Source organism: Crinia signifera, chromosome 7 (genome assembly GCF_055691185.1).
Source record: "Crinia signifera chromosome 7, ASM5569118v1, whole genome shotgun sequence".
Lineage (NCBI taxonomy): Eukaryota > Metazoa > Chordata > Amphibia > Anura > Myobatrachidae > Crinia > Crinia signifera.
The window spans coordinates 106,786,219-106,799,486 of record NC_139223.1 but is presented as its reverse complement, the minus strand read 5'-3'; the positions used below and the strand labels follow the sequence as shown (position 1 = coordinate 106,799,486).

General features: G+C 38.8%; 25 non-coding genes and 3 pseudogenes across 25 annotated transcripts; all 28 read left to right on the top strand.

Moving 5' to 3' along the window:
* Positions 1 to 344: 344 nt before the first annotated feature.
* LOC146022653 (5S ribosomal RNA) lies at positions 345 to 463 on the top strand. The gene has a single exon (XR_014452099.1). It is a non-coding gene; the product is annotated as a 5S ribosomal RNA (ribosomal RNA).
* A 346-nt stretch (positions 464 to 809) lies between these two features.
* On the top strand, positions 810 to 928 carry LOC146021526 (5S ribosomal RNA). The gene has a single exon (XR_014451008.1). It is a non-coding gene; the product is annotated as a 5S ribosomal RNA (ribosomal RNA).
* Positions 929 to 1,273: 345 nt separating this feature from the next.
* On the top strand, positions 1,274 to 1,392 carry LOC146022733 (5S ribosomal RNA). The gene has a single exon (XR_014452177.1). It is a non-coding gene; the product is annotated as a 5S ribosomal RNA (ribosomal RNA).
* Positions 1,393 to 1,736: 344 nt separating this feature from the next.
* On the top strand, positions 1,737 to 1,855 carry LOC146023848 (5S ribosomal RNA). The gene has a single exon (XR_014453251.1). It is a non-coding gene; the product is annotated as a 5S ribosomal RNA (ribosomal RNA).
* A 346-nt stretch (positions 1,856 to 2,201) lies between these two features.
* On the top strand, positions 2,202 to 2,320 carry LOC146021525 (5S ribosomal RNA). The gene has a single exon (XR_014451007.1). It is a non-coding gene; the product is annotated as a 5S ribosomal RNA (ribosomal RNA).
* A 345-nt stretch (positions 2,321 to 2,665) lies between these two features.
* Positions 2,666 to 2,784, top strand: LOC146021603 (5S ribosomal RNA). Its single transcript, XR_014451082.1, has one exon. It is a non-coding gene; the product is annotated as a 5S ribosomal RNA (ribosomal RNA).
* A 344-nt stretch (positions 2,785 to 3,128) lies between these two features.
* Positions 3,129 to 3,247, top strand: LOC146022302 (5S ribosomal RNA). The gene has a single exon (XR_014451766.1). It is a non-coding gene; the product is annotated as a 5S ribosomal RNA (ribosomal RNA).
* Positions 3,248 to 3,594: 347 nt separating this feature from the next.
* LOC146024267 (5S ribosomal RNA) lies at positions 3,595 to 3,713 on the top strand. The gene has a single exon (XR_014453653.1). It is a non-coding gene; the product is annotated as a 5S ribosomal RNA (ribosomal RNA).
* Positions 3,714 to 4,058: 345 nt separating this feature from the next.
* Positions 4,059 to 4,177, top strand: LOC146023537 (5S ribosomal RNA). Its single transcript, XR_014452951.1, has one exon. It is a non-coding gene; the product is annotated as a 5S ribosomal RNA (ribosomal RNA).
* A 342-nt stretch (positions 4,178 to 4,519) lies between these two features.
* Positions 4,520 to 4,638, top strand: LOC146022301 (5S ribosomal RNA). Its single transcript, XR_014451765.1, has one exon. It is a non-coding gene; the product is annotated as a 5S ribosomal RNA (ribosomal RNA).
* A 343-nt stretch (positions 4,639 to 4,981) lies between these two features.
* On the top strand, positions 4,982 to 5,100 carry LOC146022299 (5S ribosomal RNA). The gene has a single exon (XR_014451763.1). It is a non-coding gene; the product is annotated as a 5S ribosomal RNA (ribosomal RNA).
* A 347-nt stretch (positions 5,101 to 5,447) lies between these two features.
* LOC146024042 (5S ribosomal RNA) lies at positions 5,448 to 5,566 on the top strand. The gene has a single exon (XR_014453439.1). It is a non-coding gene; the product is annotated as a 5S ribosomal RNA (ribosomal RNA).
* A 345-nt stretch (positions 5,567 to 5,911) lies between these two features.
* Positions 5,912 to 6,030, top strand: LOC146024081 (5S ribosomal RNA). The gene has a single exon (XR_014453476.1). It is a non-coding gene; the product is annotated as a 5S ribosomal RNA (ribosomal RNA).
* A 345-nt stretch (positions 6,031 to 6,375) lies between these two features.
* LOC146025388 (5S ribosomal RNA) lies at positions 6,376 to 6,484 on the top strand (annotated as a pseudogene).
* Positions 6,485 to 6,828: 344 nt separating this feature from the next.
* LOC146021594 (5S ribosomal RNA) lies at positions 6,829 to 6,947 on the top strand. Its single transcript, XR_014451073.1, has one exon. It is a non-coding gene; the product is annotated as a 5S ribosomal RNA (ribosomal RNA).
* Positions 6,948 to 7,292: 345 nt separating this feature from the next.
* LOC146023536 (5S ribosomal RNA) lies at positions 7,293 to 7,411 on the top strand. Its single transcript, XR_014452950.1, has one exon. It is a non-coding gene; the product is annotated as a 5S ribosomal RNA (ribosomal RNA).
* A 344-nt stretch (positions 7,412 to 7,755) lies between these two features.
* LOC146022298 (5S ribosomal RNA) lies at positions 7,756 to 7,874 on the top strand. Its single transcript, XR_014451762.1, has one exon. It is a non-coding gene; the product is annotated as a 5S ribosomal RNA (ribosomal RNA).
* A 344-nt stretch (positions 7,875 to 8,218) lies between these two features.
* LOC146023684 (5S ribosomal RNA) lies at positions 8,219 to 8,337 on the top strand. Its single transcript, XR_014453093.1, has one exon. It is a non-coding gene; the product is annotated as a 5S ribosomal RNA (ribosomal RNA).
* Positions 8,338 to 8,684: 347 nt separating this feature from the next.
* LOC146024041 (5S ribosomal RNA) lies at positions 8,685 to 8,803 on the top strand. Its single transcript, XR_014453438.1, has one exon. It is a non-coding gene; the product is annotated as a 5S ribosomal RNA (ribosomal RNA).
* Positions 8,804 to 9,148: 345 nt separating this feature from the next.
* On the top strand, positions 9,149 to 9,267 carry LOC146023157 (5S ribosomal RNA). Its single transcript, XR_014452583.1, has one exon. It is a non-coding gene; the product is annotated as a 5S ribosomal RNA (ribosomal RNA).
* Positions 9,268 to 9,612: 345 nt separating this feature from the next.
* Positions 9,613 to 9,731, top strand: LOC146025150 (5S ribosomal RNA; annotated as a pseudogene).
* A 344-nt stretch (positions 9,732 to 10,075) lies between these two features.
* On the top strand, positions 10,076 to 10,194 carry LOC146022704 (5S ribosomal RNA). The gene has a single exon (XR_014452149.1). It is a non-coding gene; the product is annotated as a 5S ribosomal RNA (ribosomal RNA).
* A 345-nt stretch (positions 10,195 to 10,539) lies between these two features.
* LOC146021936 (5S ribosomal RNA) lies at positions 10,540 to 10,658 on the top strand. The gene has a single exon (XR_014451405.1). It is a non-coding gene; the product is annotated as a 5S ribosomal RNA (ribosomal RNA).
* Positions 10,659 to 11,002: 344 nt separating this feature from the next.
* LOC146022297 (5S ribosomal RNA) lies at positions 11,003 to 11,121 on the top strand. Its single transcript, XR_014451761.1, has one exon. It is a non-coding gene; the product is annotated as a 5S ribosomal RNA (ribosomal RNA).
* Positions 11,122 to 11,468: 347 nt separating this feature from the next.
* On the top strand, positions 11,469 to 11,587 carry LOC146022800 (5S ribosomal RNA). Its single transcript, XR_014452240.1, has one exon. It is a non-coding gene; the product is annotated as a 5S ribosomal RNA (ribosomal RNA).
* A 345-nt stretch (positions 11,588 to 11,932) lies between these two features.
* LOC146025259 (5S ribosomal RNA) lies at positions 11,933 to 12,041 on the top strand (annotated as a pseudogene).
* Positions 12,042 to 12,385: 344 nt separating this feature from the next.
* On the top strand, positions 12,386 to 12,504 carry LOC146022296 (5S ribosomal RNA). Its single transcript, XR_014451760.1, has one exon. It is a non-coding gene; the product is annotated as a 5S ribosomal RNA (ribosomal RNA).
* Positions 12,505 to 12,847: 343 nt separating this feature from the next.
* On the top strand, positions 12,848 to 12,966 carry LOC146022295 (5S ribosomal RNA). The gene has a single exon (XR_014451759.1). It is a non-coding gene; the product is annotated as a 5S ribosomal RNA (ribosomal RNA).
* The last annotated feature ends 302 nt before the right edge of the window (positions 12,967 to 13,268 follow it).

Sequence of the window (13,268 nt, the reverse complement as noted above, 5' to 3'; positions counted from 1 at the left end):
TTTTCACATTACTGGCAAATTGTTTTTATTCTCTAGCTATTTTAATTGGAAACTTTTTCTTTTTATTGCCTGTAGAGACATTTGTAACAGGTCAAACAGACACAATAGCCATCACCTAAAGACTTACCACACTGTTTAGGCCCAATTCCAACTGCTTTTGGCAGCTAAACAGTGTTGAGCCTCTTTAGTAGTTTAATTTAAGATCCCCTGCTAATATCATGTCCTGTAGGTCTTTTTACATTACTAACACATGATTTTTTTCAGTAAGCAAAAACAGTTAGGAAGCTTTTTTATTAGCTTACCTGGTGATAGAAGAGAAGAGGGCAAAAAAGAGCATGTATCTCACCTACAGCCATACCACATTGGATAGGCCCAATCTCGTCTGATCTTGGAAGCTAAGCAGTGTTGGGCCTGGTTAGTACTTTGGTGGGAGACCACATGGGAACACCTGGTGCTGTAGGTTTTTTCACATTACTGGCAAATTGTTTTTATTCTCTAGCTATTTAAATTGGAAACTTTTTCTTTTTATTGCCAGTACAGACATTTGGAAGAGGTCAAACAGACACAATAGCCATCACCTAAAGACTTACCACACTGTTTAGGCCCAATTCCAACTGCTTTTGGCAGCTAAACAGTGTATGAGCCTCTTTAGTAGTTTCATTTAAGATCCCCTGCTAATATCATGTCCTGTAGGTCTTTTTACATTACCAAAACATGATTTTTTTCATTAAGCCAAAACAGTTAGGAAACTTTTTTATTAGCTTACCTGGTGATATAAGTAGAAGAGGGCAAAAAAGTGCATGTATCTCACCTACAGCCATACCACATTGGATAGGCCCAATCTCATCTGATCTTGGAAGCTAAGCAGTGTTGGGCCTGGTTAGTACTTGGGTGGGAGACCACATGGGAACACCAGGTGCTGTAGGTTTTTTCACATTACTGGCAAATTGTTTTTATTCTCTATCTATTTAAATTGGAAACTTTTTCTTTTTATTGCCAGCACAGACATTTAGAAGAGGTCAAACATACACAATAGCCATCACCTAAAGACTTACCACACTGTTTAGGCCCAATTCCAACTGCTTTTGGCAGCTAAACAGTGTTGAGCCTCTTTAGTCGTTTAATTTAAGATCCCCTGCTAATATCATGTCCTGTAGGTCTTTTTACATTGCCAACACATGATTTTTTTCAGTAAGCAAAAACAGTTACGAAACTTTTTTATTAGCTTACCTGGTGATAGAAGTAGAAGAGTGCAATAAAGTGCCTGTATCTCACCTACAGCCATACCACATTGGATATGCCCAATCTCGTCTGATCTTGGAAGCTAAGCAGTGTTGGGCCTGGTTAGTATTTAGGTGGGAGACCACATGGGAACACCAGGTGCTGTAGGTTTTTTCACATTACTGGCAAATTGTTTTTATTCTCTAGCTATTTAAATTGGAAACTTTTTCTTTTTATTGCCTGTAGAGACATTTGTAAGAGGTCAAACAGACACAATAGCCATCACCTAAAGACTTACCACACTGTTTAGGCCCAATTCCAACTGCTTTTGGCAGCTAAACAGTGTTGAGCCTCTTTAGTAGTTTAATTTAAGATCCCCTGCTAATATCATGTCCTGTAGGTCTTTTTACATTACTAACACATGATTTTTTTCAGTAAGCAAAAACAGTTAGGAAGCTTTTTTATTAGCTTACCTGGTGATAGAAGAGAAGAGGGCAAAAAAGAGCATGTATCTCACCTACAGCCATACCACATTGGATAGGCCCAATCTCGACTGATCTTGGAAGCTAAGCAGTGTTGGGCCTGGTTAGTACTTTGGTGGGAGACCACATGGGAACACCTGGTGCTGTAGGTTTTTTCACATTACTGGCAAATTGTTTTTATTCTCTAGCTATTTAAATTGGAAACTTTTTCTTTTTATTGCCAGTACAGACATTTGGAAGAGGTCAAACAGACACAATAGCCATCACCTAAAGACTTACCACACTGTTTAGGCCCAATTCCAACTGCTTTTGGCAGCTAAACAGTGTATGAGCCTCTTTAGTAGTTTCATTTAAGATCCCCTGCTAATATCATGTCCTGTAGGTCTTTTTACATTACCAAAACATGATTTTTTTCATTAAGCCAAAACAGTTAGGAAACTTTTTTATTAGCTTACCTGGTGATATAAGTAGAAGAGGGCAAAAAAGTGCATGTATCTCACCTACAGCCATACCACATTGGATAGGCCCAATCTCATCTGATCTTGGAAGCTAAGCAGTGTTGGGCCTGGTTAGTACTTGGGTGGGAGACCACATGGGAACACCAGGTGCTGTAGGTTTTTTCACATTACTGGCAAATTGTTTTTATTCTCTATCTATTTAAATTGGAAACTTTTTCTTTTTATTGCCAGCACAGACATTTAGAAGAGGTCAAACATACACAATAGCCATCACCTAAAGACTTACCACACTGTTTAGGCCCAATTCCAACTGCTTTTGGCAGCTAAACAGTGTTGAGCCTCTTTAGTAGTTTCATTTAAGATCCCCTGCTAATATCATGTCCTGTAGGTCTTTTTACATTGCCAACACATGATTTTTTTCAGTAAGCAAAAACAGTTACGAAACTTTTTTATTAGCTTACCTGGTGATAGAAGTAGAAGAGGGCAAAAAAGTGCCTGTATCTCACCTACAGCCATACCACATTGGATATGCCCAATCTCGTCTGATCTTGGAAACTAAGCAGTGTTGGGCCTGGTTAGTACTTTGGTGGGAGACCACATGGGAACACCAGGTGTTGTAGGTTTTTTCACATTACTGGCAAATTGTTTTTATTCTCTAGCTATTTAAATTGGAAACTTTTTCTTTTTATTGCCTGTAGAGACATTTGTAAGAGGTCAAACAGACACAATAGCCATCACCTAAAGACTTACCACACTGTTTAGGCCCAATTCCAACTGCTTTTGGCAGCTAAACAGTGTTGAGCCTCTTTAGTAGTTTAATTTAAGATCCCCTGCTAATATCATGTCCTGTAGGTCTTTTTACATTACCAACACATGATTTTTTTCAGTAAGCAAAAACAGTCAGGAAGCTTTTTTATTAGCTTACCTGGTGATAGAAGAGAAGAGGGCAAAAAAGAGCATGTATCTCACCTACAGCCATACCACATTGGATAGGCCCAATCTCGTCTGATCTTGGAAGCTAAGCAGTGTTGGGCCTGGTTAGTACTTGGGTGGGAGACCACATGGGAACACCTGGTGCTGTAGGTTTTTTTCACATTACTGGCAAATTGTTTTTATTCTCTAGCTATTTAAATTGGAAACTTTTTCTTTTTATTGCCAGTACAGACATTTGGAAGAGGTCAAACAGACACAATAGCCATCACCTAAAGACTTACCACACTGTTTAGGCCCAATTCCAACTGCTTTTGGCAGCTAAACAGTGTATGAGCCTCTTTAGTAGTTTCATTTAAGATCCCCTGCTAATATAATGTCCTGTAGGTCTTTTTACATTACCAAAACATGATTTTTTTCATTAAGCCAAAACAGTTAGGAAACTTTTTTATTAGCTTACCTGGTGATAGAAGTAGAAGAGGGCAAAAAAGTGCAAGTATCTCACCTACAGCCATACCACATTGGATAGGCCCAATCTCGTCTGATCTTGGAAGCTATGCAGTGTTGGGCCTGGTTAGTACTTGGCTGGGAGACCACATGGGAACACCAGGTGCTGTAGGTTTTTTCACGTTACTGGCAAATTGTTTTTATTCTCTATCTATTTAAATTGGAAACTTTTTCTTTTTATTGCCAGCACAGACATTTAGAAGAGGTCAAACATACACAATAGCCATCACCTAAAGACTTACCACACTGTTTAGGCCCAATTCCAACTGCTTTTGGCAGCTAAACAGTGTTGAGCCTCTTTAGTAGTTTAATTTAAGATCCCCTGCTAATATCATGTCCTGTAGGTCTTTTTACATTGCCAACACATGATTTTTTTCAGTAAGCAAAAACAGTTACGAAACTTTTTTATTAGCTTACCTGGTGATAGAAGTAGAAGAGGGCAAAAAAGTGCCTGTATCTCACCTACAGCCATACCACATTGGATATGCCCAATCTCGTCTGATCTTGGAAGCTAAGCAGTGTTGGGCCTGGTTAGTACTTGGGTGGGAGACAACATGGGAACACCAGGTGCTGTAGGTTTTTTCACATTACTGGCAAATTGTTTTTATTCTCTAGCTATTTAAATTGGAAACTTTTTCTTTTTATTGCCTGTAGAGACATTTGTAAGAGGTCAAACAGACACAATAGCCATCACCTAAAGACTTACCACACTGTTTAGGCCCAATTCCAACTGCTTTTGGCAGCTAAACAGCTAAGCCTCTTTAGTAGTTTAATTTAAGATCCCCTGCTAATATCATGTCCTGTAGGTCTTTTTACATTACCAACACATGATTTTTTTCAGTAAGCAAAAACAGTTAGGAAGCTTTTTTATTAGCTTACCTGGTGATAGAAGAGAAGAGGTCAAAAAAGAGCATGTATCTCACCTACAGCCATACCACATTGGATAGGCCCAATCTCGTCTGATCTTGGAAGCTAAGCAGTGTTGGGCCTGGTTAGTACTTGGGTGGGAGACCACATGGGAACACCTGGTGCTGTAGGTTTTTTCACATTACTGGCAAATTTTTTTATTCTCTATCTATTTAAATTGGAAACTTTTTCTTTTTATTGCCAGCACAGACATTTAGAAGAGGTCAAACATACACAATAGCCATCACCTAAAGACTTACCACACTGTTTAGGCCCAATTCCAACTGCTTTTGGCAGCTAAACAGTGTTGAGCCTCTTTAGTATTTTAATTTAAGATCCCCTGCTATTATCATGTCCTGTAGGTCTTTTTACATTACCAACACATGATTTTTTTCAGTAAGCAAAAACAGTTAGGAAGCTTTTTTATTAGCTTACCTGGTGATAGAAGAGAAGAGGGCAAAAAAGAGCATGTATCTCACCTACAGCCATACCACATTGGATAGGCCCAATCTCGTCTGATCTTGGAAGCTAAGCAGTGTTGGGCCTGGTTAGTACTTGGGTGGGAGACCACATGGGAACACCTGGTGCTGTAGGTTTTTTCACATTACTGGCAAATTGTTTTTATTCTCTAGCTATTTAAATTGGAAACTTTTTCTTTTTATTGCCAGTACAGACATTTGGAAGAGGTCAAACAGACACAATAGCCATCACCTAAAGACTTACCACACTGTTTAGGCCCAATTCCAACTGCTTTTGGCAACTAAACAGTGTATGAGCCTCTTTAGTTGTTTCATTTAAGATCCCCTGCTAATATCATGTCCTGTAGGTCTTTTTACATTACCAAAACATGATTTTTTTCATTAAGCCAAAACAGTTAGGAAACTTTTTTTATTAGCTTACCTGGTGATAGAAGTAGAAGAGGGCAAAAAAGTGCATGTATCTCACCTACAGCCATACCACATTGGATAGGGCCAATCTCATCTGATCTTGGAAGCTAAGCAGTGTTGGGCCTGGTTAGTACTTGGGTGGGAGACCACATGGGAACACCAGGTGTTGTAGGTTTTTTCACATTACTGGCAAATTGTTTTTATTCTCTATCTATTTAAATTGGAAACTTTTTCTTTTTATTGCCAGCACAGACATTTAGCAGAGGTCAAACATACACAATAGCCATCACCTAAAGACTTACCACACTGTTTAGGCCCAATTCCAACTGCTTTTGGCAGCTAAACAGTGTTGAGCCTCTTTAGTAGTTTAATTTAAGATCCCCTGCTAATATCATGTCCTGTAGGTCTTTTTACATTGCCAACACATGATTTTTTTCAGTAAGCAAAAACAGTTACGAAACTTTTTTATTAGCTTACCTGGTGATAGAAGTAGAAGAGGGCAAAAAAGTGCCTGTATCTCACATACAGCCATACCACATTGGATATGCCCAATCTCGTCTGATCTTGGAAGCTAAGCAGTGTTTGGCCTGGTTAGTACTTGGGTGGGAGACCACATGGGAACACCAGGTGCTGTAGGTTTTTTCACATTACTGGCAAATTGTTTTTATTCTCTAGCTATTTAAATTGGAAACTTTTTCTTTTTATTGCCTGTAGAGACATTTGTAAGAGGTCAAACAGACACAATAGCCATCACCTAAAGACTTACCACACTGTTTAGGCCCAATTCCAACTGCTTTTGGCAGCTAAACAGTGTTGAGCCTATTTAGTAGTTTAATTTAAGATCCCCTGCTAATATCATGTCCTGTAGGTCTTTTTACATTACCAAAACATGATTTTTTTAATTAAGCCAAAACAGTTAGGAAACTTTTTTATTAGCTTACCTGGTGATATAAGTAGAAGAGGGCAAAAAAGTGCATGTATCTCACCTACAGCCATACCACATTGGATAGCCCTGATCTTGGAAGCTAAGAAGTGTTGGGCCTGGTTAGTAATTGGGTGGGAGACCACATGGGAACACCAGGTGCTGTAGGTTTTTTCACATTACTGGCAAATTGTTTTTATTCTCTATCTATTTAAATTGGAAACTTTTTCTTTTTATTGCCAGCACAGACATTTAGAAGAGGTCAAACATACACAATAGCCATCACCTAAAGACTTACCACACTGTTTAGGCCCAATTCCAACTGCTTTTGGCAGCTAAACAGTGTTGAGCCTCTTTAGTATTTTAATTTAAGATCCCCTGCTAATATCATGTCCTGTAGGTCTTTTTACATTACCAACACATGATTTTTTTCAGTAAGCAAAAACAGTTAGGAAGCTTTTTTATTAGCTTACCTGGTGATAGAAGAGAAGAGGGCAAAAAAGAGCATGTATCTCACCTACAGCCATACCACACTGGATAGGCCCAATCTCATCTGATCTTGGAAGCTAAGCAGTGTTGGGCTTGGTTAGTACTTGGGTGGGAGACCACATGGGAACACCAGGTGCTGTAGGTTTTTTCACATTACTGGCAAATTGTTTTTATTCTCTATCTATTTAAATTGGAAACTTTTTCTTTTTATTGCCAGCACAGACATTTAGAAGAGGTCAAACATACACAATAGCCATCACCTAAAGACTTACCACACTGTTTAGGCCCAATTCCAACTGCTTTTGGCAGCTAAACAGTGTTGAGCCTCTTTAGTCGTTTAATTTAAGATCCCCTGCTAATATCATGTCCTGTAGGTCTTTTTACATTGCCAACACATGATTTTTTTCAGTAAGCAAAAACAGTTACGAAGCTTTTTTATTAGCTTACCTGGTGATAGAAGTAGAAGAGGGCAAAAAAGTGCCTGTATCTCACCTACAGCCATACCACATTGGATATGCCCAATCTCGTCTGATCTTGGAAGCTAAGCAGTGTTGGGCCTGGTTAGTACTTGGGTGGGAGACAACATGGGAACACCAGGTGCTGTAGGTTTTTTCACATTACTGGCAAATTGTTTTTATTCTCTAGCTATTTAAATTGGAAACTTTTTCTTTTTATTGCCTGTAGAGACATTTGTAAGAGGTCAAACAGACACAATAGCCATCACCTAAAGACTTACCACACTGTTTAGGCCCAATTCCAACTGCTTTTGGCAGCTAAACAGTGTTAAGCCTCTTTAGTAGTTTAATTTAAGATCCCCTGCTAATATCATGTCCTGTAGGTCTTTTTACATTACCAACACATGATTTTTTTCAGTAAGCAAAAACAGTTAGGAAGCTTTTTTATTAGCTTACCTGGTGATAGAAGAGAAGAGGTCAAAAAAGAGCATGTATCTCACCTACAGCCATACCACATTGGATAGGCCCAATCTCGTCTGATCTTGGAAGCTAAGCAGTGTTGGGCCTGGTTAGTACTTGGGTGGGAGACCACATGGGAACACCTGGTGCTGTAGGTTTTTTCACATTACTGGCAAATTGTTTTTATTCTCTATCTATTTAAATTGGAAACTTTTTCTTTTTATTGCCAGCACAGACATTTAGAAGAGGTCAAACATACACAATAGCCATCACCTAAAGACTTACCACACTGTTTAGGCCCAATTCCAACTGCTTTTGGCAGCTAAACAGTGTTGAGCCTCTTTAGTATTTTAATTTAAGATCCCCTGCTAATATCATGTCCTGTAGGTCTTTTTACATTACCAACACATGATTTTTTTCAGTAAGCAAAAACAGTTAGGAAGCTTTTTTATTAGCTTACCTGGTGATAGAAGAGAAGAGGGCAAAAAAGAGCATGTATCTCACCTACAGCCATACCACATTGGATAGGCCCAATCTCGTCTGATCTTGGAAGCTAAGCAGTGTTGGGCCTGGTTAGTACTTGGGGGGGAGACCACATGGGAACACCTGGTGCTGTAGGTTTTTTCACATTACTGGCAAATTGTTTTTATTCTCTAGCTATTTAAATTGGAAATTTTTTCTTTTTATTGCCAGTACAGACATTTGGAAGAGGTCAAACAGACACAATAGCCATCACCTAAAGACTTACCACACTGTTTAGGCCCAATTCCAACTGCTTTTGGCAACTAAACAGTGTATGAGCCTCTTTAGTTGTTTCATTTAAGATCCCCTGCTAATATCATGTCCTGTAGGTCTTTTTACATTACCAAAACATGATTTTTTTCATTAAGCCAAAACAGTTAGGAAACTTTTTTTATTAGCTTACCTGGTGATAGAAGTAGAAGAGGGCAAAAAAGTGCATGTATCTCACCTACAGCCATACCACATTGGATAGGGCCAATCTCATCTGATCTTGGAAGCTAAGCAGTGTTGGGCCTGGTTAGTACTTGGGTGGGAGACCACATGGGAACACCAGGTGTTGTAGGTTTTTTCACATTACTGGCAAATTGTTTTTATTCTCTATCTATTTAAATTGGAAACTTTTTCTTTTTATTGCCAGCACAGACATTTAGCAGAGGTCAAACATACACAATAGCCATCACCTAAAGACTTACCACACTGTTTAGGCCCAATTCCAACTGCTTTTGGCAGCTAAACAGTGTTGAGCCTCTTTAGTAGTTTAATTTAAGATCCCCTGCTAATATCATGTCCTGTAGGTCTTTTTACATTGCCAACACATGATTTTTTTCAGTAAGCAAAAACAGTTACGAAACTTTTTTATTAGCTTACCTGGTGATAGAAGTAGAAGAGGGCAAAAAAGTGCCTGTATCTCACCTACAGCCATACCACATTGGATATGCCCAATCTCGTCTGATCTTGGAAGCTAAGCAGTGTTTGGCCTGGTTAGTACTTGGGTGGGAGACCACATGGGAACACCAGGTGCTGTAGGTTTTTTCACATTACTGGCAAATTGTTTTTATTCTCTAGCTATTTAAATTGGAAACTTTTTCTTTTTATTGCCTGTAGAGACATTTGTAAGAGGTCAAACAGACACAATAGCCATCACCTAAAGACTTACCACACTGTTTAGGCCCAATTCCAACTGCTTTTGGCAGCTAAACAGTGTTGAGCCTCTTTAGTAGTTTAATTTAAGATCCCCTGCTAATATCATGTCCTGTAGGTCTTTTTACATTACCAAAACATGATTTTTTTAATTAAGCCAAAACAGTTAGGAAACTTTTTTATTAGCTTACCTGGTGATATAAGTAGAAGAGGGCAAAAAAGTGCATGTATCTCACCTACAGCCGTACCACATTGGATAGCCCAAATCTCGTCTGATCTTGGAAGCTAAGAAGTGTTGGGCCTGGTTAGTAATTGGGTGGGAGACCACATGGGAACACCAGGTGCTGTAGGTTTTTTCACATTACTGGCAAATTGTTTTTATTCTCTATCTATTTAAATTGGAAACTTTTTCTTTTTATTGCCAGCACAGACATTTAGAAGAGGTCAAACATACACAATAGCCATCACCTAAAGACTTACCACACTGTTTAGGCCCAATTCCAACTGCTTTTGGCAGCTAAACAGTGTTGAGCCTCTTTAGTATTTTAATTTAAGATCCCCTGCTAATATCATGTCCTGTAGGTCTTTTTACATTACCAACACATGATTTTTTTCAGTAAGCAAAAACAGTTAGGAAGCTTTTTTATTAGCTTACCTGGTGATAGAAGAGAAGAGGGCAAAAAAGAGCATGTATCTCACCTACAGCCATACCACATTGGATAGGCCCAATCTCATCTGATCTTGGAAGCTAAGCAGTGTTGGGCTTGGTTAGTACTTGGGTGGGAGACCACATGGGAACACCAGGTGCTGTAGGTTTTTTCACATTACTGGCAAATTGTTTTTATTCTCTATCTATTTAAATTGGAAACTTTTTCTTTTTATTGCCAGCACAGACATTTAGAAGAGGTCAAACATACACAATAGCCATCACCTAAAGACTTACCACACTGTTTAGGCCCAATTCCAACTGCTTTTGGCAGCTAAACAGTGTTGAGCCTCTTTAGTATTTTAATTTAAGATCCCCTGCTAATATCATGTCCTGTAGGTCTTTTTACATTACCAACACATGATTTTTTTCAGTAAGCAAAAACAGTTACGAAACTTTTTTATTAGCTTACCTGGTGATAGAAGTAGAAGAGGGCAAAAAAGTGCCTGTATCTCACCTACAGCCATACCACATTGGATATGCCCAATCTCGTCTGATCTTGGAAACTAAGCAGTGTTGGGCCTGGTTAGTACTTGGGTGGGAGACCACATGGGAACACCAGGTGCTGTAGGTTTTTTCACATTACTGGCAAATTGTTTTTATTCTCTAGCTATTTAAATTGGAAACTTTTTCTTTTTATTGCCTGTAGAGACATTTGTAAGAGGTCAAACAGACACAATAGCCATCACCTAAAGACTTACCACACTGTTTAGGCCCAATTCCAACTGCTTTTGGCAGCTAAACAGTGTTGAGCCTCTTTAGTAGTTTAATTTAAGATCCCCTGCTAATATCATGTCCTGTAGGTCTTTTTACATTACCAACACATGATTTTTTTCAGTAAGCAAAAACAGTCAGGAAGCTTTTTTATTAGCTTACCTGGTGATAGAAGAGAAGAGGGCAAAAAAGAGCATGTATCTCACCTACAGCCATACCACATTGGATAGGCCCAATCTCGTCTGATCTTGGAAGCTAAGCAGTGTTGGGCCTGGTTAGTACTTGGGTGGGAGACCACATGGGAACACCTGGTGCTGTAGGTTTTTTTCACATTACTGGCAAATTGTTTTTATTCTCTAGCTATTTAAATTGGAAACTTTTTCTTTTTATTGCCAGTACAGACATTTGGAAGAGGTCAAACAGACACAATAGCCATCACCTAAAGACTTACCACACTGTTTAGGCCCAATTCCAACTGCTTTTGGCAGCTAAACAGTGTATGAGCCTCTTTAGTAGTTTCATTTAAAATCCCCTGCTAATATAATGTCCTGTAGGTCTTTTTACATTACCAAAACATGATTTTTTTCATTAAGCCAAAACAGTTAGGAAACTTTTTTATTAGCTTACCTGGTGATAGAAGTAGAAGAGGGCAAAAAAGTGCAAGTATCTCACCTACAGCCATACCACATTGGATAGGCCCAATCTCGTCTGATCTTGGAAGCTAAGCAGTGTTGGGCCTGGTTAGTACTTGGCTGGGAGACCACATGGGAACACCAGGTGCTGTAGGTTTTTTCACGTTACTGGCAAATTGTTTTTATTCTCTAGCTATTTAAATTGGAAACTTTTTCTTTTTATTGCCAGTACAGACATTTGGAAGAGGTCAAACAGACACAATAGCCATCACCTAAAGACTTACCACACTGTTTAGGCCCAATTCCAACTGCTTTTGGCAGCTAAACAGTGTTGAGCCTCTTTAGTAGTTTAATTTAAGATCCCCTGCTAATATCATGTCCTGTAGGTCTTTTTACATTGCCAACACATGATTTTTTTCAGTAAGCAAAAACAGTTACGAAACTTTTTTATTAGCTTACCTGGTGATAGAAGTAGAAGAGGGCAAAAAAGTGCCTGTATCTCACCTACAGCCATACCACATTGGATATGCCTGATCTTGGAAGCTAAGCAGTGTTGGGCCTGGTTAGTACTTGGGTGGGAGACAACATGGGAACACCAGGTGCTGTAGGTTTTTTCACATTACTGGCAAATTGTTTTTATTCTCTATCTATTTAAATTGGAAACTTTTTCTTTTTATTGCCTGTAGAGACATTTGTAAGAGGTCAAACAGACACAATAGCCATCACCTAAAGACTTACCACACTGTTTAGGCCCAATTCCAACTGCTTTTGGCAGCTAAACAGTGTTAAGCCTCTTTAGTAGTTTAATTTAAGATCCCCTGCTAATATCATGTCCTGTAGGTCTTTTTACATTACCAACACATGATTTTTTTCAGTAAGCAAAAACAGTTAGGAAGCTTTTTTATTAGCTTACCTGGTGATAGAAGAGTAGAGGTCAAAAAAGAGCATGTATCTCACCTACAGCCATACCACATTGGATAGGCCCAATCTCGTCTGATCTTGGAAGCTAAGCAGTGTTGGGCCTGGTTAGTACTTGGGTGGGAGACCACATGGGAACACCTGGTGCTGTAGGTTTTTTCACATTACTGGCAATTTTTTTTATTCTCTATCTATTTAAATTGGAAACTTTTTCTTTTTATTGCCAGCACAGACATTTAGAAGAGGTCAAACATACACAATAGCCATCACCTAAAGACTTACCACACTGTTTAGGCCCAATTCCAACTGCTTTTGGCAGCTAAACAGTGTTGAGCCTCTTTAGTATTTTAATTTAAGATCCCCTGCTAATATCATGTCCTGTAGGTCTTTTTACATTACCAACACATGATTTTTTTCAGTAAGCAAAAACAGTTAGGAAGCTTTTTTATTAGCTTACCTGGTGATAGAAGAGAAGAGGGCAAAAAAGAGCATGTATCTCACCTACAGCCATACCACATTGGATAGGCCCAATCTCGTCTGATCTTGGAAGCTAAGCAGTGTTGGGCCTGGTTAGTACTTGGGTGGGAGACCACATGGGAACACCTGGTGCTGTAGGTTTTTTCACATTACTGGCAAATTGTTTTTATTCTCTAGCTATTTAAATTGGAAACTTTTTCTTTTTATTGCCAGTACAGACATTTGGAAGAGGTCAAACAGACACAATAGCCATCACCTAAAGACTTACCACACTGTTTAGGCCCAATTCCAACTGCTTTTGGCAACTAAACAGTGTATGAGCCTCTTTAGTTGTTTCATTTAAGATCCCCTGCTAATATCATGTCCTGTAGGTCTTTTTACATTACCAAAACATGATTTTTTTCATTAAGCCAAAACAGTTAGGAAACTTTTTTTATTAGCTT